At 42.5% G+C, this 23,633-nt stretch overlaps 1 non-coding gene across 1 annotated transcript; it reads left to right on the top strand.

Annotated features, from left to right (window-relative positions):
- Positions 1-4,784: 4,784 nt before the first annotated feature.
- Positions 4,785-4,891, top strand: LOC141699098 (small nucleolar RNA R71). The gene has a single exon (XR_012565585.1). It is a non-coding gene; the product is annotated as a small nucleolar RNA R71 (small nucleolar RNA).
- The last annotated feature ends 18,742 nt before the right edge of the window (positions 4,892-23,633 follow it).

Raw genomic sequence — 23,633 nt, 5'->3', positions numbered from 1 at the left:
CCCACGCAGCGCTTCTTTTTCATCATTAGCTTGACGTTCCGTACCTTTCTCAAGTAGTCAACAAAATGGCACTAACCACCTCTCGGTTTGCCATGTCCCCATAGTAGTGCTTCAACCGCTGACCGTTAACCTTGAATGCTTGGTCCGAATCATTCTCAAAAATTTCCACCGCTCCATGTGGAAACACAGTTTTGACAATAAAAGGTCCAGACCATCTTGATTTCAACTTCCCAGGAAAAAGTCGGAGCCGAGAGTTGAATAACAGAACTTGTTGCCCTGGCACAAATAACTTAGGATGTAGCTTCCTATCGTGCCACCTCTTCACCTTTTCCTTATACATTTTGTTATTCTCGTACGCTTGAAGTCGAAATTCATCAAGTTCATTAAGCTGAAGCATTCTTTTCTTACCAGCTGCATCTAAATCCAGGTTCAATTTCTTCAATGCCCAGTAGGCTTTATGCTCAAGCTCCGCCGGTAGATGACATCCCTTACCGTACACCAACTGAAACGGTGACATCCCAAGTGGAGTTTTGTATGCTGTTCTGTAAGCCCAAACAGCTTCATCGAGCTTTAAAGACCAATCCTTCCTTGACGGACAAACAACCTTCTCTAGAATACGCTTTATCTCTCTGTTAGACACTTCCGCTTGACCATTTGTTTGCGGATGATAGGCAGTAGCTACTCGATGATTCACATTATAATGCTGCATCATAGAAGTGAACTTACGGTTGCAAAAATGCGATCCTTCATCACTTATGATTACCCGAGGCGTTCCAAACCTTGTGAAAATTTGCTTATGAAGAAAATTTATTACTACCTTTGCATCATTTGTCGGTAAAGCTTTAACTTCGACCCATTTTGAGACATAATCGACTGCCAGCAAGATGTACTGATTATTGCAAGACGAGATAAAAGGCCCCATGAAATCGATTCCCCACATATCAAAGACCTCGACTTCAAGCATCACATTTAATGGCATCTCATCCTTCCTTGACAAATTTCCCACTCTTTGGCAATGATCACACCTTAAAACAAACTGATGAGCATCCTTGAACAAAGTAGGCCAGAAAAAACCTGCTTGCAGAATACGAGCTGCCGTCTTCTCACCTCCATAGTGTCCACCATAAACCGTGGAATGGCAGTCTCGTAATATCCCCTCCGTCTCACAGAACGGGATACATCTCCTGATGATCTGGTCAGCTCCCTGTCTAAACAAATATGGTTCATCCCACATATACCACTTCACCTCATGCAGAAACTTCTTCTTTTGAGTGGATGTCAAATTAAGAGGCATTATATTGCTGACGAGATAGTTTACAATATCTGCAAACCATGGTTCTTCCTCCTGAATTGCAAACAACTGCTCATCCGGAAAAGATTCATTGATTAACGTCCTATCTTGTGAAGTAGAATCGGGATTCTCCAACCTAGAGAGATGGTCAGCTACTTGATTCTCAGTACCTTTTCTATCTTTGATCTCTAACTCAAATTCCTGAAGTAAAAGCACCCAACGAATGAGTCTCGGCTTCGAATCCTTCTTAGAAACCAGATAGCGAATAGCTGTATGATCAGTGAATACTGTTACTTTCGTACCAAGCAGATAAGATCGAAATTTCTCAAAGCCAAAGACTATAGCCAAAAGCTCCTTCTCAGTAGTGGTGTAGTTCAATTGGGCCCCATTTAAAGTCTTACTCGCATAGTAGACCACATGGAAGATATTTTTCTTGCGCTGTCCCAGAACTGCACCTACCGTATAATCACTCGCATCACACATCATCTCAAATGGTTCCGTCCAATCTGGTGCTGTAATAACTGGTGTAGTGATCAAACTCTTCTTGAGAGTCTCGAATGCTGCCAAACATTCATCATCAAATTTGAAAGGCACATCTTTCTCAAGCAAATTACACAACGGCTTAGATATCTTTGAAAAGTCCTTGATGAATCGCCGATAAAAACCCGCATGACCAAGAAAACTACGGATTCCTTTCACAGAATTGGGTGGGGGAAGATTTTCAATGACTCCCACCTTGGCCTTGTCCACCTCCAGACCCTTGCTAGAGACCTTATGCCCAAGGATAATGCCTTTACGCACCATAAAATGACATTTCTCCCAATTAAGCACCAAATTAGTTTCCACGCATCTTTTGAGTACGGCGCGCAGATTATTCAAACATTCATCATATGAGTGTCCAAAGACGGAGAAGTCATCCATGAACACTTCGACGTTATTTCAAATCATGTCAGAGAATATAGCCATCATACATCTCTGAAAGGTGGCCGGGGTGCCACATAACCCAAATGAAACTCTACGAAAAGCAAATGTGCCAAATGGACAAGTGAAGGTAGTCTTTTCCTGATCCTCTGGTGCAATACAAATCTGATTATACCCGGAATAACCATCCAGAAGACAAAAATACTCATGTCCCGCCAATCTGTCAAGCATTTGATCAATAAATGGAAGAGGAAATTGATCCTTCCTTGTGGCTTTGTTCAATTTCCTATAATCCATGCATACTCTCCATCCTGTAACTGTTCGAGTAGGGATGAGCTCATTCTTTTCATTTGCGACCACAGTGATACCTCCTTTCTTAGGTACACATTGTACGGGGCTCACCCACGAGCTGTCAGAAATAGGATAAATGATGCCTGCATCTAGCCATTTCAAAATTTCTTTCTTTACCACCTCCTTCATGATCGGATTCAGTCTTCGCTGCTGTTCCACAGTTGGCTTACTACCTTCCTCTAACAGAATTTTATGCATACAATATGAAGGACTTATCCCCTTGATGTCTGCTATGGTCCATCCAATAGCCGATTTGAATTCTCTCAAAATCCTTAAGAGCTTGTCTTCCTCACTACCTGAAAGGTCAGATGAAATAATAACAGGTAACGTAGATGAATCACCTAAAAAAGCATACCTCAAGTGTTCAGGTAATGGCTTGAGCTTCAAGGTAGGTGCTTCCTCTATTGATGGTTTGAGCTTCCCTTCAGCGTTCTTGAGGTCAGAAGTACCAAGAGATTCAAATGGTATGTCCAGCTTTCGTTTCCAGGGAGAAGCGTGCAGATATTGTAATTGCTCGTTGCTATCTTCATCATCACTGTCAAATTCCCCCACTAAGGCCTTTTCCAATGCATCAGACATTAGCATGTGCTCGAGTTCCGAAGTAACCGTGGAATCAATCACATCCACTTTTAAGCACTCCTCATCTTCTGTAGGGAATTTCATTGCCTTGAATACGTTGAAGGTCACATCCTGATCTTGGACCCGCATAGTAAGTTCCCCTTTTTGCACATCTATCAAGGTACGGCCAGTAGCCAAGAAAGGCCTCCCCAAGATTATGGGAATCTTCTTATCTTCCTCAAAATCCAGAATAACAAAATCTGCAGGAAAGAAGAGCTTATCCACCTTGACGAGCACATCCTCAACTATGCCCCTTGGGTAAGTAATGGAACGGTCAGCCAATTGTAGCGACATGTATCTGGGTTTTGGATCAGGCAGATCCAGCTTTTTAAAGATCGACAAAGGCATTAGATTAATGCTTGCTCCCAAATCACAAAGGCACTTGTCAAAAGTTAGATTGCCAATGGTGCAAGGAATGGTGAAGCTTCCTGGATCTTTCAGTTTTGGCGGTAACTTTTGCTGCAGAACAGCGCTGCATTCTTCCGTGAGAGCAACGATTTCAAGGTCATCCAGTTTCACCTTCCTTGAAAGAATAGTCTTCATAAACTTTGCATAACTAGGCATTTGTTCCAGAGCCTCAGCGAAAGGTATATTGATGTGAAGTTTCTTGAACACCTCCAGAAACTTCCCGAACTGTCTATCCAGCTTTTGTTGCTGCAATCTCTTAGGAAAAGGTGGTGGAGGATAGAGCTATTTCTCCCCTATATTAGCCTCAGGCAGAGTGTGTTCAACAGTAGTCTTCCTTGGTTCCGCCGCTTTCTCCTTTTGCTTAGATTCTTCATCTCTAACTTCAGCTTCGACTTCTTTTGCCTTTTCAGCATCACCTACTTTTCCAGACCTTAAGGTAATAGGCTTGACTTGCTCTTTAGCTTCCTTCCTGCCTGGTACTTCCGTGTCACTGGGAAGAGTGCCAGGTTGACGATTGAGCACTGCATTGGCTAATTGACCGATTTGATTTTCCAAGGTCTTGATAGAAACCGCCTGACTCTTACACAACAGCTTAAGTTCCTCAAAATCAGCACTAGTAGGTGCAGCTGCACTTCCCTGTTGAGGATATGATTGCCTTATAGCATACTGCTTTGGTTGCTGGAATCCAGGTGGGGTAAATTGTTTACTCACTCCTTGCTGATATGTTGGCTGAATCGCATTCTGATTATTCCCCCAGCTGAAATTTGGATGATTTCTGTTATTAGGATGATAGGTCACTGGCACAGGCTGCTGTTGTCACTGATAATTATTCACATACTGAACAGATTCGTTGACAAGAGAACACTGATCCGTGGCATGAGAACCTGCACAAAGCTCACAAACCATAGCTATTTGATTAACTCCATACGTAGCCAGAGAATCGACCTTCATTGATAGTGCTTGGAGCTGGGCTGCAATAGCGGTGGCTGCATCAACTTCCAGAATACCTGCTACCTTGCCTGACGTCATCCTCTGAGTTGGGTTTTGATGCTCATTTGCAGCCATCGTCTCTATAAGATTATACGCCTCAGTATAGCTTTTAGCCCATAAGGCGCCTCCAGCTGCTGCATCGAGCATGGGCCGAGATTGGGCCCCCAAACCATTATAGAAACCAGTGATCACCATCCAATCCGGCATTCCATGATGTGGACATTTTCTCAACATTTCCTTGTAGCGTTCCCAAGCCTCGCACATAGATTATGTAGGTTGCTGCGCAAACTGAGTAAGAGCACTCCTCATAGCAGCAGTCTTTGCCATTGGATAAAACTTCACCAGAAACTTTTGCGCAAGATCTTGCCACGTAGTGATGGACCCAGCTGGTTCAGAATGTAACCAGTCTTTAGCCTTATCCCTCAGTGAGAATGGGAAAAGCCTCAACTTGATAGCCTCATCAGTCACGCCATTATACTTAAAAGTGCTGCAGATCTCGACAAAATTTCTTATGTGCATGTTGGGGTCTTCAGTTGCCGCTCCTCCAAAAGAAACAAAATTCTGCACCATCTGAATAGTGCCCGGCTTGATTTCAAAGGTGTTAGCTTGAATAGCCGGATGAAGGATGCTTGACTGAATATCATCAATTTTAGGCCAAGAAAAATCCATAAGAGCTGGATCAGCTTGAACAATACGATCTCCCATGTTTACTGGTTCTTTCTGCTCAGCTCCTGAATTCGAATCCTCAAAATCTAACTTCTCCGGAATATCAAGAACTTCGTCTGTCTCCTCAGCTGTATCTAAAGTCCTCTTGCGAGCATGAGAACGAGTTTGCATAAACGCTTGCTAAAGTACCTGAAACACAACCGAAAAGAGTAAGTAACTATTACGTCCTAATCACTGAGTCCTAATGACCAATGATGGTAAGCACATAAAATAAACAAATACGCCGAGTCCCCGGCAGCGGCGCCAAAAACTTGTTAGGGCGAAAACACGCGCTAATATTCACGCAAGTATACGCGTTCGCAAGTAATATAGAATACTTTCTAGTTCGATCCCTCAGAGACTCAGACTAATTTATTGTCTAATTAAACTCACTCACCAAGGTATGATTACTTTTCAATGTTAAGATAATAACACTTAAAATTGTTGATCAAATATTAACTATAATTAACTACTTAATTAACCACTTAACTAACACTTCAAATTATCAATAATAAAACACCCATGAGATCACAACTTCATTATTACTTCCTTCTATAGCCATTGTTATTACCTTTAGCATGTGACAGTGATGATATTAATCGAATAACACAAAACTGATAAAAGCCAACTTTCGTTGTACTAATACCATTCTACCAAACATCCACAATTAAGATAGAAGTTGAATAGTCATCAATTATGTTGAGTTCCTATATGTCTACAGAAATTGACAACACAACGATTTAAGCACAAGTTATTTCTTTTGATTACATAGGGCAAATAAAACTGTTAGAGTTACCCACTAATCATGCACAACGTACATGAACCTATGCTAGCATGGCAAGTTCTAAATCTCAAGATCCATCGTCGCTTCACAAGAGATTAACACCCTATCTTATATGTTCGCGATGCACATAAGACGAATACGCACAACCAATACTAGATATCATGCAATCATCACACACTAAAGTATTAAATAATTAACTAAAGAATTCCATAATAAATCCGTTGTAACCCCATGATCACGATTAGCCCATAATAGAACTTATCGCCATCATGGGTTCATATGAAATCATGACAAACAACACAAGAAAATAATAACTACACTAATTATATTAAAACAGAGTACGTCACAAGAGTAAATAAGTCAAAGCAAGAAAACTAGCATCCAACGTTACAACGAAACAAGAATCACAAGAATATATACTTCCTCTTCGTTGCGGTGTGCTAAATCGGTCTTCTTCCTTATCTCCTTTGCTTCTTGCGTAAAACACAATCTAAAACATAATCTCCTTAATACTCTCTATGAAAACGTCTCAAATCTACCTATATAATAGTCCCATTAAACTCAGATTACATAGAAGTTGGAAGCCACACAGAAGTAGAAGTCTAAAATAATTCAGCTTTTTCCCCGACCTTGCGCGGCCGCTCAGCATATCTGCGCGGGCGCGCAGGCTGCTGCGCGGCCGCTCAGCATTGCTGCGCGGGCGCGCAGGACCCTACTAGAAAAATTCCAAGCTTGCTCCGTGTCTTCGCCGTAATCTGCCCATTCCTTTCCTCTCGCAATGGTGAACACATGCCAAGGCTTATTCTTGATGATTCCTCCCCCGAAATGCAACTATTACCCTGAAATGCATAAACACTAGAAAAATGCATCAAATACACAAAATACTTGATTTCAAGACACCAATTTAAGCCATTTTAAGACGTTCTAAGTGGTGTAAAATGCCACTTATCAGGAACACGTTATGAACTTGTTGTAGGTTCAGGGGTAGGGCTAGCTCGTAAGCTAACTTCCCAATACGTCTTAGTATCTCAAAAGGTCTGATGTATCTTGGGCTTAGCTTTCCTTTCTTTTCGTATCTCATCAATCCTTCCAAGGGGATACCTTTAACAATACTAGGTCCCCTACTTCATATTCCTTGTCCTTCAGGCTAAATCATCATACTTTTTATATTGGTCTTGGGCTACTAACTGTGATTAGATCCACTATATATTTGGTCTTTTGGACCACTTCGGGCCCGAGCATCTTACGCACTCCAACTTCATCCCAGTATAAGGGAGATCTGAACCTTCTTCCGTACAGGGCCTCGTAAGGCGGAATTCCGATGTTGGCATGGAAGATATTATTATAAGAAAATTCGATCAATGGCATGTGATCATCCCAACTTCCTTTAAAGTCTATTACACAGACTCTCAACATATCTTCTAGCGTCTCGATGGTCCTTTCACTTTACCCATCCGTCTGGGGATGGTAAGCGGTACTCATGTTCAGTTTGGTTCCCGCACATTTCTTAAAACTCCTCCAAAATCTGGAGTTAAATCTTGGGTCTCGGTCTGAGACAATGGACGTCAGAACTCCATGTCGCGTTACTATTTCTTTTAGGTAAATGTCCACCAGTCTATTGACTGTGTATCTCTCATTTATTAGAATGAAGTAAGCCGACTTTGTTAGTCGGTATATAATTACCCATATAGCATCATAATTGGATTTGGTTCTTGGCAAGCCTACAACAGAATCCATAGCTATATGTTCCCATTTTCATTCAAGAATCTCTAAGGGTCGTAGAAGTCCACTGGGTCTCTGGTGTTCTGCCATTACTCTCTGGCAAGTCAAACATTTGCTTACCCATTCAGTGACGTCTCTTTTCATGTTGGGCCACCAGTAGTATTCCTTTAAATCCCTATACATCTTGGTGCTCCTCGGGTGAATAGAATACCTTGGGCTATGACTTTTAAGTAAAACCTCGTCTTTAAGCTCTTGAAGATTTGAAACCCAAAAATACCTCATTATTCCTTTATCATCTCTTTCGGTATGGATCTCTTCTCCATTCATTGACTCTTTTCCTTCATTCATCACTTGTTATTGGCATAATCTGATATTCTCCAATAACTCTGGCTGCATTGCAATTTCAAACAGCTTTTCGGTACCGGCTCCGGTTACTCTCACTTATATTTCCATTTTCTCAAAATCTCTTATCAATTCTTCCGAAGATATTATCATCTTGAGTCTCCCCTTCCTACTAAGTGTGTCAACCACCATATTGGCTTTCCCTGGATGATAGAGAATCTCACAATCATAATCCTTGATTAGCTCTAACCACCTCCTATGGTGCATGTTGAGCTCTTTCTACGTAAAAATGTACTTGAGGCTCTTATGGTATGTAAAAATCTCACACTTCTCTCCATACAAGTAGTGCCTCTAAATCTTTAAGGTAAAAAGTTTTATCACGAGCTCAAGATCATGGATAGGATATCGAATTTTGTATTCCTTCAGTTGTCTCGACGCATACGCAATTACCTTGCCGTGCTGCATAAGCACGCACCCTAATCCTTTGAGCGATACGTCACTATATATCACAAAATTTCCTTTTACATTCGGCAACGCCAAAATAGGGGACGTCACCAATCTCTTCTTCAATTATTGAAAGCTATGCTCGTATTTCTCTGTCCATTCAAACTTCTATGTCTTATGAGTCCATTGGGTTAATGGGGCTGCGATCTTCGCAAAATTTTGATAAAACATTCGGTAGTATCCGGCCAATCCTATGAAACTTCTTACCTCTCTAGGTGTGGTTGGCCTTTCCCAATTTGAGACTGCCTCTATCTTGGAGGGTCGACCAATACTCCTTCCTTATTGATTACATGTCCTAAAAACTGTACTTCGTTCCGCCAGAATTCACACTTCAAGAATTTGCCATACAACTGTTCTCCTCCGAGTATTCCTAGAGCTATCCTCAAATGCTCTGCATGTTCTGCCTCGGTCCTTGAGTAGATCAAAATATCATAAATAAAAACTATCACATAATTATCTAAGTACTTCTTAAACACTCTATTCATTAGATCTATGAAAGTTGTTGGGCGTTGGTTAATCCAAAGGACATTACCAAGAACTCATACTGCACATACTGTTATGGATTAAAACTAATATATATAATTGCTGTATCTAATAATAAGGAACGTGAGCTTCAAGGCTTGATTTTGACTGCTCTTGTGTTTCGTGACTCAATCTGCCTTAACAAGATGCCTACGTACCTTGCTGATTGCTAAGGATCAAGTCAAAAAACGTAGTTCTGATCTGTGGGGTGAGGCCCCTTATATAGATGTGGGAGTCCTTGAATTGGACTTGGTATAGGAGACTTGGTGGTCAAGTCTCTGAATTAGGATAGACTTAGGAGTCCTAGGGAGTAGGAAGCTAATTCCTTATCCCATGAGGTTCCTTGGAGGCCAATCTACAAGGATTTATATCCTCAGTAGGATTTATCTTAATAGCTGTTTTTCTCCCTTATTTATTAATTATGAAATTAATAAATAATCATGGTTTTTTGGGCCTTTTTTGTTCCATCAGGCCTGATCTGGTCCATCAGGCCTGATCGACATGTTAACCTTTCTGGTCTGAATGTCATACATCTTCTTATTGGGCCTAGGAGCCCATACCTTGTACAATTAATGCAATTTATACAATTAGGATTTATGTATCCCTATCATTTGCCCTCCAACTTTTGGGAAACATTGATTAGGTTTCGCAGAAGTTAAGTCTATTCATTCCCTTACAGGGTTTCATTTTTGCGTAAAGTGTGGAGCGACCTACACGTTTACAACGATTATTCCTTTTGTTCAGGAATTATCTTAATTTCCAGGAATTTTTCCCTTAATTCCGGGATTTTCCCTTAATTTCTGGATTTTTCCCTAATTTTCTGGGATTTATCCTTAATTTATGGATTTTTCCCTAATTTTCTGGGATTTATCCTTAATCATCTGGATTTTTCCCTAATTTTCTGGGATTCATCCCTAATTTTCTGGATTTATTCCTTATTTCTGAAAATATTAGCATTTTTCAGAAAATATTTTAAGGAATTTCCTTATTTTTCTGTAATTTTCCAAGAATTTTTCTTTCTTTTTCCTTTTTTCTCTTTTTTTTTAATACAGATTTCGACCAGGAATCCATTCGACCAGGATCCTGGTCGAATTAACCTTCAGTATGCCTTGATCGACTGGATTTCGAGCAGGGTACATTCGATCAGGAATCCTGGTCAAATTTCGGACAGGATTTCCTCCCCCCAACTTTTTTTTTAACTAGGATTTTCTTCCCTTTCGGTCAGGATTCTTGTTTTTTGACCGAATTAACCATCTTTGGTTGTTCAGGTCGACAAGATTTCGATCTTGATGTTTTCGATCAGGAATTCTTTGTGTTTCTTGGTCGAATGGATCTAAATCCTGATCGAATTAAGTCTGTTTTTGAGCCTTGATCGAATTTTATTCGACCTCAAGCATTTCGATCAGGAATTCTTATGATTTCTGGTCGAGCTGGGTCAAGAAGCAGGGTTAAAAACTATTCCGGTATTTTCGACCAAGAATTTTGGTCAGAATTCTTTTCTTGACCGAATTAGCCCCTTTTTCAGCCTTGGTCGAAGGAAATTCGACCTCAATGCATTCAGCTAGGATCTTGGTGCAAGTCCTGATCGAATGGGGTCAAGAGTTCAGAATATTTATTTTGACCTGGGCCCTTAATTTGGGCTGAATTTTCTGGGACCAACCCTTCAATGGGTTTTTAGCTAATTGGGCCCCTCCCTTATTGGGCTAACTTTTGTTTTTAACTGGGCTTTTTAAACACTTGGGCCCTTAACTGGGCTTGATTTTTTCAAGGTTTTTCTAGAATTGGGCATCATTTCTGAGCCCAAATTCCAAACTCTTCTAATATCTTTCTGGATTCTTCTAGGATCTTGAAAAAATCAATTTTTTCTTTTGATTTTTACTAGAATTCTCTGGATAATTCCAGAACCTTCTTATTTTTGGGCCCAAATGGGCTTTTTAAGGCCCATTACCCCCTTCCTTGGCTATATAAAGGTGGGTTGAGAGTGTGATTTCCTCACACCTCTCATTTTACCTCTCTACTCCTTCCTCAAACTTTCTAACCTTCTCCTCTCTCCAATCCCCTCCTTTAGCTTTCCAACCTCTCCTTCAGGCTTTTTCCAGCTTGCTAATGGCTGATAAGAATTCCGAGATGGCGGCCAAAATAGCCTCGACTTCAAAACGAGGTAAGGATATCGAGATCCGTTCTTCGTATATGTCTTTAATCGATATGATTAACACTAGGGGGATGAATATCCCACCACTGCACATCTCGATTCTTTTAATCATTGTAATACTTGGCACAATATAGATTTCGATAAACTAAATGCACGTTATAACGTCCTTCCTCCTCTTAGATTAGTTCCAGTCTCTGGTGGTGACCGTACTTGCCACTGGAGACCCGACACTCTCTTTATTTACACTGATGCCCTTAATGATGGGCTTAGGTTTCCTTTCCACCCTTTTATTCCTCATCTTTTAGCTGATTTACAAATCAACCCGTGTCAGCTTCCTCCAAACGCTTGGAGGAACATTTTATGTTTTATGGTCTGTTGCCTTAGGGAGGGCTTTCCTCTTTCTGTAGCTGTTTTTAGGAAGGTCTTTCAGTGCTATAATAGCTCTTCCAGCATTTGTGGTTGGGTCTATGTTAAGCAAAGACCCAAAAGTAAACATATCTTTAACAGCGCCTCCATTCCTGATAACAATCAAAATTGGAGGAATAGTTTCGTTGGGTTACGTTGGGAGAATGGCGACTGGGGCACACTCTTCCGATCTTCCTTCGGGAAGGTTAGCGATGGTAGCCTCAAATCCATTCACTTAACTCCCGAGGAAACTATTATTTATAATGGGCTTAGTCAGGACGATGGCACTACTACCAGCTGGACTCTCTTAGAGGAGTTCTCCCTCATTCACGTGGGACTATCCTCTGTTTCTCAACAGGGTATTTTTCTTCCCTTCTCAACTTTATTTCATTTCATGCATTATTAACACCACTTATTTTGTTTTTTGCTTTGTTTTACAGCTGCTAAGGAGATCAACGAGGACAATGTACCTCTCGTTGAAGAGACTGTTAGGATGAAAAAAGCTCGCCTTGCAGGCCTGGACACCCGAGGGAAGGCCACAGAGCCTAGCTTCTTGAGAAAACACAAGGAGCCTATGGGGGAGGCTTCAACTGAAGTAGCTGAGGGCCACAACGCTCCCATCACTGCTGTTGTTCCTGCTGCTGCTGCTACAGGTGCCTTCCAGCCTCTCTGGGGATTTCGCCGAGGGGATACCGTGGTTGGATCCACGAAGCATGCTTGGGATTGGTCCTACCATAGCGTGACTCCCAAGGACTTTACTGATGTGGTGGCCACCCCTGACCTTGAGAGGATTAAGCTCATGGGAGCTCAGTCTCTGGCTTCGGTATGCCTTCTCTCTTTTGAACTTATCTTTCGTTCTTGTAGCATTTTCTTGCCTTATACTTTGTTGATTGCTTTGTTTCAGTCTAACGCCTATTTTCAAGGCGCTGTGAGGCAAGCCGAGTCATGGAAGCGGGCTTCTGATAAGGCCGATAATGCCCTTAGGAGGCAACAGAAGAAGTATGCTACCCTGGAGAAGAAGCTCAAGCGCAAGGAGGAGGAACTCGGAGAGTCTAACGCCGAGCTGGTGGTACTTCGGGCAGAAAAGGATAAATCTATAGACAACTATCTGGACTCAGAGGAGTTTGCCCAATCCATGAGGATTAGGGATGATTCAGTCTTTCCCGGGTTTTTTAGGACTGGTTGGGACACGGCCCTTGGGACCGTGAACGAGGCTTGTCCTGATATTAACCCGGCGGACTATGTCTGCCCTGATGACGAGGCTTTGCTACAGAGGTTTCATACCCGAGTAGTTGTCTCGGATCATGTTCTTCAGGATCCACTCCTTCCTCCTCCCGATTCTTCTTCCAGACCTGCTGAGGACGATAGCTCTTCCTCCTCCTCCGAGACGACAGAGACATCCAGCGAGAGCGGAGAGGACGATGATATGGATGCCGAGGGTACCTCAGCTCCTTAGAGCTTTTTCAGCCCTGCGTGGCTTGTCTTATTTTTGAGACTTTATTTATCGAACTTCTTGTAATATTTGTCCGATCTATTTTGTTTATCACCTTTTATGCTTGCATCCATGCATTTGGTTTTTATTTGTTAGGCCATAAACATACTTTGAAGAACTCATGAATTTCATAAAATTGTTTGGGATTCGTCCCTTACACAAGTCTTAATAAACTTCGTAATAAAACTAAAACATATAAATCCTAAGCAACCAAAGCTTCAAGGTACTTTTCAACCTACTCGCCATCCTGACGAGTGAGAATCGTATCCAGCTGCCCTACACATAGTAAACCTTCAGGTTTTGTGCATGCCAAGTTCTTGGGACTTCAAAACCATCTATAGTCTCTAGCTTGTAGGTTCCTCTACCTTGAACACTCTTGACTTTGTACGGCCCTTCCCAATTTGGGGCAAGCTTCCCTTTTTGTCCTACACCAGATGCTTCTATCTTCCTCAAGACTAGATCACCTTGTTTGAAAAACCTTTCTTTAGCCCTTAGGTTGTAGTAGAATGAAGCCTTTTTCTGATATTCTACTATCTTTGCATGTGCCTTATCTCGCACTTCATCAATTAGATCCAGAGCTAACCTCTGCCCTTCTTCATTTTCTTCTGCATTGAAAGCCTGAATCTTTGGAGAGGAATGTGATATCTCCACTGGAACTACTGCTTCTGCCCCATATGCCAACATGAAGGGAGTCGCTCCTGTCGTGACTCTACAGGTAGTCCTATAGGCCCATAATATGGGAAGTATCTCATCCACCCAATTATTTCTTGACTTCTCGATCCTCTTCTTTAGTCCATCCAGGATTATTCGATTTGCTACTTCCGCTTGCCCATTGGCTTGTGGGTGAGCCACAGAGGTGAACCGTAACTCAATTTCATTTTCTTCACAATACTTCTTGAATTCCTCGTTGTTGAATTGTGTTCCATTATCAGTGACTAGGATACGGGGAATTCCATATCGGCACATAATGTTTTCCCACAGGAATTGTGCAACCTGCTTAGTTGTGATTTTGGCCAAGGGTTTGGCTTCAATCCACTTGGTGAAATAATCAATGGCTACAATCAGAAACTTCCTTTGTGTCGTGGCCATAGGGAAAGGCCCCAGGATATCCATCCCCCACATAGCAAAGGGAATGGGCGAGTTGATAGATGTCAGCATCTCGGGAGGTTGTCTAACAACAGGTGCATGCTTCTGACAGCGGTCACACTTCTTCACATATTCTTTGGCATCAGCCATCATTTCTGGCCAATAAAAGCCTAGACGAGTTATCTTATGAGCCAAGGCCCTACCCCCCAAGTGTTGTCCATAAATACCTTCATGCACTTCTTCAAGAGCCAAGCGTGCCTCATCGGGCCTGAGACACCTCAAGTAAGGAACCACGAAAGATCTTTTGTAAAGAATCCCATCTATCAAAGAGTACCTTAGTGCTCGAATAGTTAAATTCCGTGCTTCAGTTGCATCGCTTGGCAGCCAACCAGTTTGAATGTGAGCCTTGATGGGATCAATCCATGACGTCCCCAGGCCTATGGGAGCCACAAGCTTAACATCTATGCTTCGTGTCTTCAAAACATGGAAGTACACACTTCCTGAACTTTCTTCTATCTCAGATGAAGCAAACTTTGATAGTACATCTGCCTTAGCATTTTCTTCCCTTGGAATGTGTTCAACATGGCATTCATTAAATTGGGTCATCACAGCCCTTACTAGGCGGACATACTTAGCCATCGTATCATCCCTTGCCTCAAATTCCCCCTTTACCTGGGATATGATCAGCTTCGAGTCTCCACGGACCTTTAAGTTTTTGACTCTAAGTGTCCCAGCTAGACCAAGGCCAGCTATCAGGGCTTCATATTCTTCCTCATTATTTGTGGTTGGGAAGTCTAGCTTCATAGCATACTCAATTAAGAACCCATCTGGGCTTTACAAAACCAACCCTGCTCCACTGGAATTTGTTTTTGATGCTCCATCAAAATAGAGAACCCAGTATTCTTTCTCCTTATCATCCTTCTCTTTATCCCTATTATCGACTCCCTTGTCTTGAGGTACGGTATCTTCCTGCCCCCCGACTTCTTGGTTGGGTATGGTACATTCCACCACGAAGTCAGCTAGTGCCTGGGCTTTAATGGCCGTACGTGGCTTATACTTGAGATCAAACTCTCCCAACTCTATTGCCCACTTAATCAATCTCCCACTTGCTTTGGGACTGTGAATGATATTTCTCAGTGGCTGATTCGTTAGCACCTCAATCTGATGAGCCTGAAAGTAAGGACGCAGTTTTCTCGAAGCCATTACCAAGGCTAGAGCAAATTTCTCAATAGTTGAATAATTCAATTCAGCACCATGCAGAATTTTGCTGACATAATACACGGGTTTCTGGACTTTTAGCTCCTCCTTAACCAACACCGCGCTCAAGGCGCTCTCTGAAATAGCCAAGTACAAGAATAAAACTTCATTCAAATATGGTTTGGCCAACAACGGGGCCTGAGCCATATACTTCTTTAACTCTTCGAATGCCTTCTGGTTTTCCTCATTCCATACAAAGTCTTTGATGTTCTTTAGTGACTTGAAGAATGACAAGCACTTGTCTCTTGACTTGGAGATGAATCGTCCTAGCGCAGCGACCCTTCCTGTGAGCTTTTGAACATCCTTGACAGTTTTTGGTGGTTCCATGTCCAGGATTGCCTTTATTTTATCGGGGTTAGCCTCAATTCCTCTCTTTGAGACCATCAATCCCAAGAATTTTCCAGATCCTACTCTGAAAGCACACTTCGTAGGATTCAACATCATCTTGTGGTACCTCAGGACCTCAAAAACTTCCCTCAAATGGGTTATATGATCAGTCTTTACTAGACTCTTGACTAACATGTCATCAACATAGACTTCCAGAGTCTTTCCAATAAGGTCCTTAAAAATTTTATTTACCAACCTTTGATAGGTGGCTCCTGCATTCTTAAGACCAAATGCCATAACAAGATAATAATAAACACCAAAGTCAGTGATAAATGATACCTTTGGAATGTCATCCTTGTGCATCTTAATCTGATTATATCCGCTAAATCCATCCATGAAACTCAGCATCTCATGCCCAGCAGTGGCATCAATCAAAGTATCAATCCTTGGTAATGGAAAACAGTCTTTAGGGCATGCATCATTCAGATCAATGAAGTCTATACACATCCTCCACTTTCCATTAGCCTTCTTCACCATTACAAGGTTTGCTAACCACTCCGAAAATTGAATCTCCTCAATGAAACCAGCCTCTAAGAGTTTTTCTACTTCTTGTTTTATAGCCTCTTGTCTTTCCGGGGCAAAATTTCTTTTCTTTTGTTTCACTGTCTTCCGGCTTGGATCCACATTTAGCTAGTGAGTAATCAGCTCCGGGTCTATGCCTGGCATATCAGCTGCTGACCATGCAAATACATCACTATTTTCTTGCAAAAATTTCACCAACTTCCCTCTAAGGGGCTCCTCTAATGTGGCTCCAATGAAAGTCATCCTCTCAGGATTCTCGGGGTCTAAAGGAACCGAAATCAAGTCTTCTGCTGGCTTTCCTCTCTTCTCGTCATTTTCTCGGACATCCATATCCTCAATAGGAAGAACCTGCCCCCGACTCCATTTGCCCTCAAAGAGGCCACATAACAGCTTCTAGCCATTTTTTGATCTCCTCTCTCTTCTCCAATCCCGTTTCGGGTGGGAAATTTCATAACTGAATGGTAGAAAGAGGGGACTGCCTTAAAGGCATGTATCCCTGTTCTTCCCATGATAGCAATATAAGTTGAACTTGCCTTTACTACCACGAAATCCAATATCTGCGTTGCTTGCCTTGGTTCCGTACCTATGGTGGTTGGCAATTTGATTATTCCTTCCACAGGACATTCTACTCCAGCAAATCCATATATCGGCATGTCGGTTGGTGTCAACTGGGAGCCGTTATACCCCATCTTTAGAAAGGCATCGTGGAGCAATATATCCACATAAGCACCATTATCCACAAGGACCCTCTTAATCGGGCTATTTCCTATTATTGGTGTTATGACCAGCGGGTCGTCATGAGGAAACTTTACACCCTCTAGGTCAGAATCATCAAAAGCCAATGTTACTTCTGTCTTGTCCCTCTTCGGGGCTTCTCCAATAATATGCATAACCTCTCTAGTATATGCCTTTCTGGAATTCTTGGACAATCCAGCAACAGTTGGACCTCCAAAGATCGTGTTTATCACAAGCCCTCGAGGTCGCGGCCCTCCAAAAATTGCATTTATAACCAGCCCTCTAGGTTGGGGATTCCGCCCCTGATCGTCTTGGTCCCTCCTACGATCTTTAAAGTTCTTCCTTCCATTATTATTCCTGTCCCCTCCTTCTCCAGTATACTTGTTCCATCTTTCTTTTCGAATCAAAAACTCAATTTCGTCTTTCAATTGCCTACACTCATTAGTGTCATGGCCAACATCTTTGTGGAATCTGTAATACTTGCTCTTATCTAGCTTGGAGGGATCAGCCTTCAAGGGCTTAGGCCAACGAATATCTCGATCCTTCTCGATTTCCATCAAGATTTGGCTTCTAGGAGCATTCAGCTTAGCGTATTCGGTGAACTTTTGCCCAGGTCCTCCCTTCTTGGGGGTTAAATCAGGGTTTTGTTCGGTTCTAGGATACTTGTCCTTAGCGATATACTCCAGATCAGTTTTTCGCTTCTTGCCTCCAGTGGGCTCATTACTTACTACGGTCTTCCTCATGCTTTCTTCAACCTTGATATACTTCCCTGCCCTCTCTTGGAGCTGCAACATGCTTTCAGGGGGACATGTGGCCAAGGACATCTTGAAAAACTCATCCCTAGTTCCTTGTTGCAATGCTATCATGGCTACCTTATCATCAAGGTCTGGGACTTTTAAAGCCTCCTTTGTAAAACGATTCAGGTAATCTTTCAAAGATTCCTTAGCTCCCTGCATAATACTCATAAGAGATGCTGAACTTTTCTCATGGACTCTCCCACTGATGAACTGCTTAATAAAAGCCTGACTTAACTCTCTGAACGATCCAATAGAGTTTGGGGGCAAGCGACTGTACCATCTTTGAGCCATACCCGACAGGGTTTGAGGGAAGGCCCGACACTTTATAGCATCATTCACGGGTTGCAGCAGCAGTGCATTAGAGAATGTCCTAACATGATTAGCGGGGTCTCCCGTGCCATCATAGGCTTTGATAATGGGCATCTTGAATTTCCTTGAGATATGGGCATTCATTATCTCTTCTGTGAAAGGTAGAGTTGGATCATCAGGATCTCCAAGGGGAAGGAGATTGCTTGGATCAGTTCTTGGGACGACAGCCCTTCTTCATACTGGACCATCCAGGTCTATGACAGGAGGAGGATTTCTCCCCCTAGGAGGTATCTGGGGTCTAGTGGTCTGGTGAGCCTCCAAGTCACGCCTCAGCCTTTGGATCTCAGCCTCATGAGCCCTGATCCTTTCCTGCACTTCTTGGGGATTTGCCCCTCGGGTGCTTTGAGGGCGTTGCCTTCCATCGGCCATTGGCTCTTTGCCAGGACGCCTCCTTCTTGGGGCCACTTCATCATCCGAAGATTCGGAGTCTCTCTCAGTGTAAGGACCAGAAAATTCCCGATCCTCGGGGATAGGAGCCAAACCTCTTATATAGGGGGGCGATTACCCTCGTGCTTCACTTCGTCCAGCATATCCACTTCCTCCAACCTCGGGGGGAAGGGACATCCCATAAGGGGGGTTAGTAGTAACAACAGTTGAATATTCATATCCGACGGGTCGAGAATTCACAGGTATATGTACTTGTTGAACTTGAGGATTCGTACCTTGAATAGTCGGGGGAGTCGTCCCTTGTGGCTGAGGTTGAGTTGCCCCTATCTGGGTTTCCACCTGAGTAGATGCATAAGTCGAATGGGGAGGTATCTCCACGGTGGACGAAATCATCTGGGTTGTTCCCGATGGTGTTCCTTCCTCCAGAGCACTAGTTGTTCTCCGTGTTCTTGCCATGGTTGTTGTTGTGCTGTCCCACAGATGATGCCAAATGTTATGGATTAAAACTAATATATATAATTGTTGTATCTAATAATAAGGAACGTGAGCTTCAAGGCTCGATTTTGACTGCTCTTGTGTTTCGTGACTCAATCTGCCTTAACAAGATGCCTACGTACCTTGCTGATTGCTAAGGATCAAGTCAAAAAATGTAGTTCTGATCTGTGGGGTGAGGCCCCTTGTATAGATGTGGGAGTCCTTGAATTGGACTTGGTATAGGAGACTTGGTGGTCAAGTCTCTGAATTAGGATAGACTTAGGAGTCCTAGGGAGTAGAAAGCTGATTCCTTATCCCATGAGGTTCCTTGGAGGCCAATCTACAAGGATTTATATCCTCACTAGGATTTATCTTAATAGCTGTTTTTCTCCCTTATTTATTAATTATGAAATTAATAAATAATCATGGTTTTTTGGGCCTTCTTTGTTCCATCAGGCCTGATCTGGTCCATCAGGCCTAATCGACATGTTAACCTTTCTGGTCTGAATGTCATACATATTCTTATTGGGCCTAGGAGCCCATACCTTGTACAATTAATGCAATTTATACAATCAGGATTTATTTATCCCTATCACATACCTAGTACGGAACACAATCTTTGGAATATCTTCATGTTTAATCTTTAGTTGATAGTATCTAGTTCTCATGTCAATCTTGGAAAAGTAGACAGCATCCTTCAGCTGGTTAAACAAATCATCTATTCTGGGTAATGGGTACATGTTCTTTATGGTTAGCTTGTTCAACTCTCAGTAGTCGATGCACAGTCTTATGCTCCCATCTTTCTTCTTAACGAACAATACAGGTGCTCCCCAAGGAGACACACTGGGTCTTATCATACCCTTCTCCAGTAGTTTGTGTAATTAGGCAGCTAATTCCTTCATTTCTAACGGGCTTAACCGGTATGGTGCCTTCGAAAGTGGCACCATCCCTGGGGCAAACTCAATAGTAAATTCAATTACTCTATCGGGTGGTAGTCCTGGAAGATCTTATGGGAATACATCTTCAAACTCGTTGACTATCGGGATATCTTGTACGTTGGCACCTTCCTCTGGGTTTCCACCACATAGGCTAAGTAAGCCTCGCTTCCTTTTTATAGCATTTTCTTGGCCTGGGCCATGGTCAAAAATTTCTGCATCTGTCTCTTCCCTTTGAATATGACTTCTTTCTTCCCTGGGATATTCAACTTAAATTTCTTCCCTTTCCAGTATATCTGAGAACCATTGCTAGATAGCCTGTCCATTCCCAAAATTACGTCAAATTCCCCTATTTTAAAAGGAATCAGATCAACACTAAAAGATTCTTCGCCTATGCCTAACTCGCAGGAGGGGTGAATCTGGTTAACAGGGATAACCTCATGGTTGGCTATTTCTAGTTGTAAGGGTTCTATCAAGGGTTCAGGTTTAAGTCTTAATTTATGTGCAAAGTCCCTCGATGTAAAATATTTAGTTGCGCCCGAATCAAATAAATCATTTGCACTGACTGAATTTAGAGAAAGGGTACATGATATCACATATGAGTCTCTCATGGGATCCTGAACTGTCATGTTAAAAGTTCTTGCAGTAGGTGGCTTACTGTAGGCAGCCTTGCTAACTCCTGAAGCCGCTGGTTTGTTCACTGGGCTATCCTTCCTTCAGTGACCCGGGCGTCCATACTGGAAATAGGTGATAGCCTTGCTGACCGCGGGGGTTGCTAAAGTACGGTTGTTAGAGTAGTGACCCTCCTAGACACACTTAAATCAGGTAATTGCTTTCACCCTACACACCCCGGAACGCATCCTTCCATGACTGTTACAAGCTAGATATGGGGGTCGAGATGGATTGGAACACTCCTGATTTCTGGCCGCTCTGGCTCACATTACCACTTGCGGGTCATCTAAATCAAGTACTCCTCCCTGGTAGGGACACTACTCCCCGGTTAAACTTATTTGGAACGTCTCCTCCTGTGGAGGCTCCGCCCAGAATCGTGCTCTTTCTTTTAATCTTTCCCTTCTCTCTTTCCTTATGTATATGTTCACTTTCTGCCTCTGCAATTTTTTCCTTTTGCACCAGAGTGGCATAGTCTATAAGCTCAAGGATTGCCACCCTATTCTGGAACCACTATTTCAGTCCCTACTGAAATCTCCTAGCTTTCTTCTCCTCAATGTTTACAAAATTCGGAATAAACCTTGACAACTCGGTGAATTTAGCCTCGCAATCTGCTATAGATAAGTTATTCTATTTTAGCTCTAAGAACTTGAGCTCCATCTGGCTCTGCATAAACCTCGGGAAATACTTCCCTAGAAACAATTGAATGAACCTCTCCCAGTTTATGATAGCATATGTCTCCATGTTTTTGTTGGCCTCCCACCAGTAGTTGGCTTCTTCCTTTAAAAGATAAGTAGCAAATACAGTCTTTCGTGCCTCATCATTACTCAGAATCTCAAAGGATTTCTCCATTTCCTTTATCCATGCTCATGTCTCAACAGGTTCAGTTGATCTGTGGAACTCAGGGGGCTTAAGGGACTTAAAAGCCCTGATTGAGTTTGCCACAACTTTATTGTTTCCTTGAGGTGGTGAGTTTAGTTGAAATTCCAAATTCTGCCTCAGTAGTTGCATGAACTGCCCCATGGGATCCATGCCTGGGTTCGATACCTGCTGCTCGACCTCAGCTTCTCCTTCTTCAGTCTCTATTTCAAATCTACCAACATCAAATGTTTCTTCCTCTGATCCATACTGTGAGTCAATTCAACATAATCCTCGTCTTCCTCTTCATTGTGTCCTTAGTTTCTATCATCTTGGTTATGGCTCCCTTAGTCCTCAAACCCAAGGTTTGCCTAGTTCTGATTCTTTTTGGCGGCATATTACTGATAAATTTAAAAACAGTTTTATGTCAGGTCATAATCATACGCATAAGATTGTACCACACACAGTCGCAACAATATGGAGAACGTATTTCACAGTTCTATATAAATATGACAGTTCAAATAACAAGAAGTGCGGAAATAATAAAGATAAAACAGTGATCTTGTCACCAAGGAACAGAACTAAACTGAAAGGAAACAAATATATACAGAATGTGAGAAATACATAGTCCAAACTGGTCAAAAGTATAATAGTGCTACAGTCATCTGCCCAAAAGTGAAATACATGAGTCTATCTGTCTAGTCAGAGACAGGGATACTATATACAAGTCAATTATCCCGGAAAATTGGCTCTTACTATGGCCTCTAATAACTAGATGACCAGACTTCTACATCACTGATCCTGAATCAATCATGAGAGCGGGTCAACTCCCACACTCTCCCCATACCGCGACGGAAAATTTAATTAGCCTGCCTCGTGGACATCCTGCCATGTCTGTCTCCATGAAGTGATCAGAGCCTCGCACGAACCATAAGCTCGATCTTGGTTAGCTCTCTCCTAAAAAATTGAGGTATGGTAGCTCTCATCTCATGAACCAGTGCACGTCTACTAGCTCTCTCTGCCTCTAGCTCCCTCCTGGCCTCACCCAAACTAGCCTCAACAACGGCCAACCGCGAACTCAGTCTATCATGAACAAAGCCATGAACCAACAAGAACTGCCTATGAGCCATGTCAAGGGGTGGGGAATCTGGCTCTGTCAGGGGCGCCTCCTCAGTCTGCATGGGCTCCAGAGTAAGAGTCTCGGGGCCATTATCATAAGGACTCAAGGGTAGTGATGGAGGAGAAGGGGATCTGACAACAGGGAGTGGGGCTAGGTGTGTACCAGTATACTCTACAATAACATCAACCGGCTCCTCAGCAGGGGTCTCAACATCCTCAACATCTGGGACCTCCTCCGGGTCTTCATCATCATAAATCTCAATAACCTCTAGCTCTGTCTCCTCCGAGGGGTCCTCCTCATTATCCACATCAATAAGTGGCTCAGTGTCCTCCAAGGGATCTTCCTCATCAATCTCCTCAACAACAAGGGGCTCAGTATCCTCCAAGGGGTCGTCCTCCTTAGCAACATCCTCATCAGGCTTAACCTGATCCTCAGCACGTAGCAATGCCTCATTGCGCTCCTTCTCATACATTTATGGATTCTCTACCTCGTGCGCCTACACATTAAACAAGCTAAGTTACTATCATGATACTTATAAGAGTTCCCGTAAGAATTTTAGTTGTCAGTACTACTTTAAGTAGCCCGACTATGAACTTGGCAAGAGTTCTTATTATCTTTGTGAATTTATTATTATATCGTCGCATCATCTCTGAGGTTTATAACGCTTATCTCTAATATCATTTCTATAACACCCCCAAATCTGGGATCGGGGATTCGGGTCGTCACGGTCTTTCTTTCCATTAATAATACTTTAACTTGAATCAAAATAAATAACTATATATTGTGACCCCACAACAGTACACACACTCTACAACACGTTATAGTCTCAG

The sequence above is a fragment of the Apium graveolens genome, chromosome 11, assembly GCF_009905375.1.
Source record: "Apium graveolens cultivar Ventura chromosome 11, ASM990537v1, whole genome shotgun sequence".
NCBI classification, from domain to species: Eukaryota; Viridiplantae; Streptophyta; class Magnoliopsida; order Apiales; family Apiaceae; genus Apium; species Apium graveolens.
Note: the sequence above shows the minus strand (reverse complement) of the source record. Positions and strands in the feature narration are given on the sequence as shown.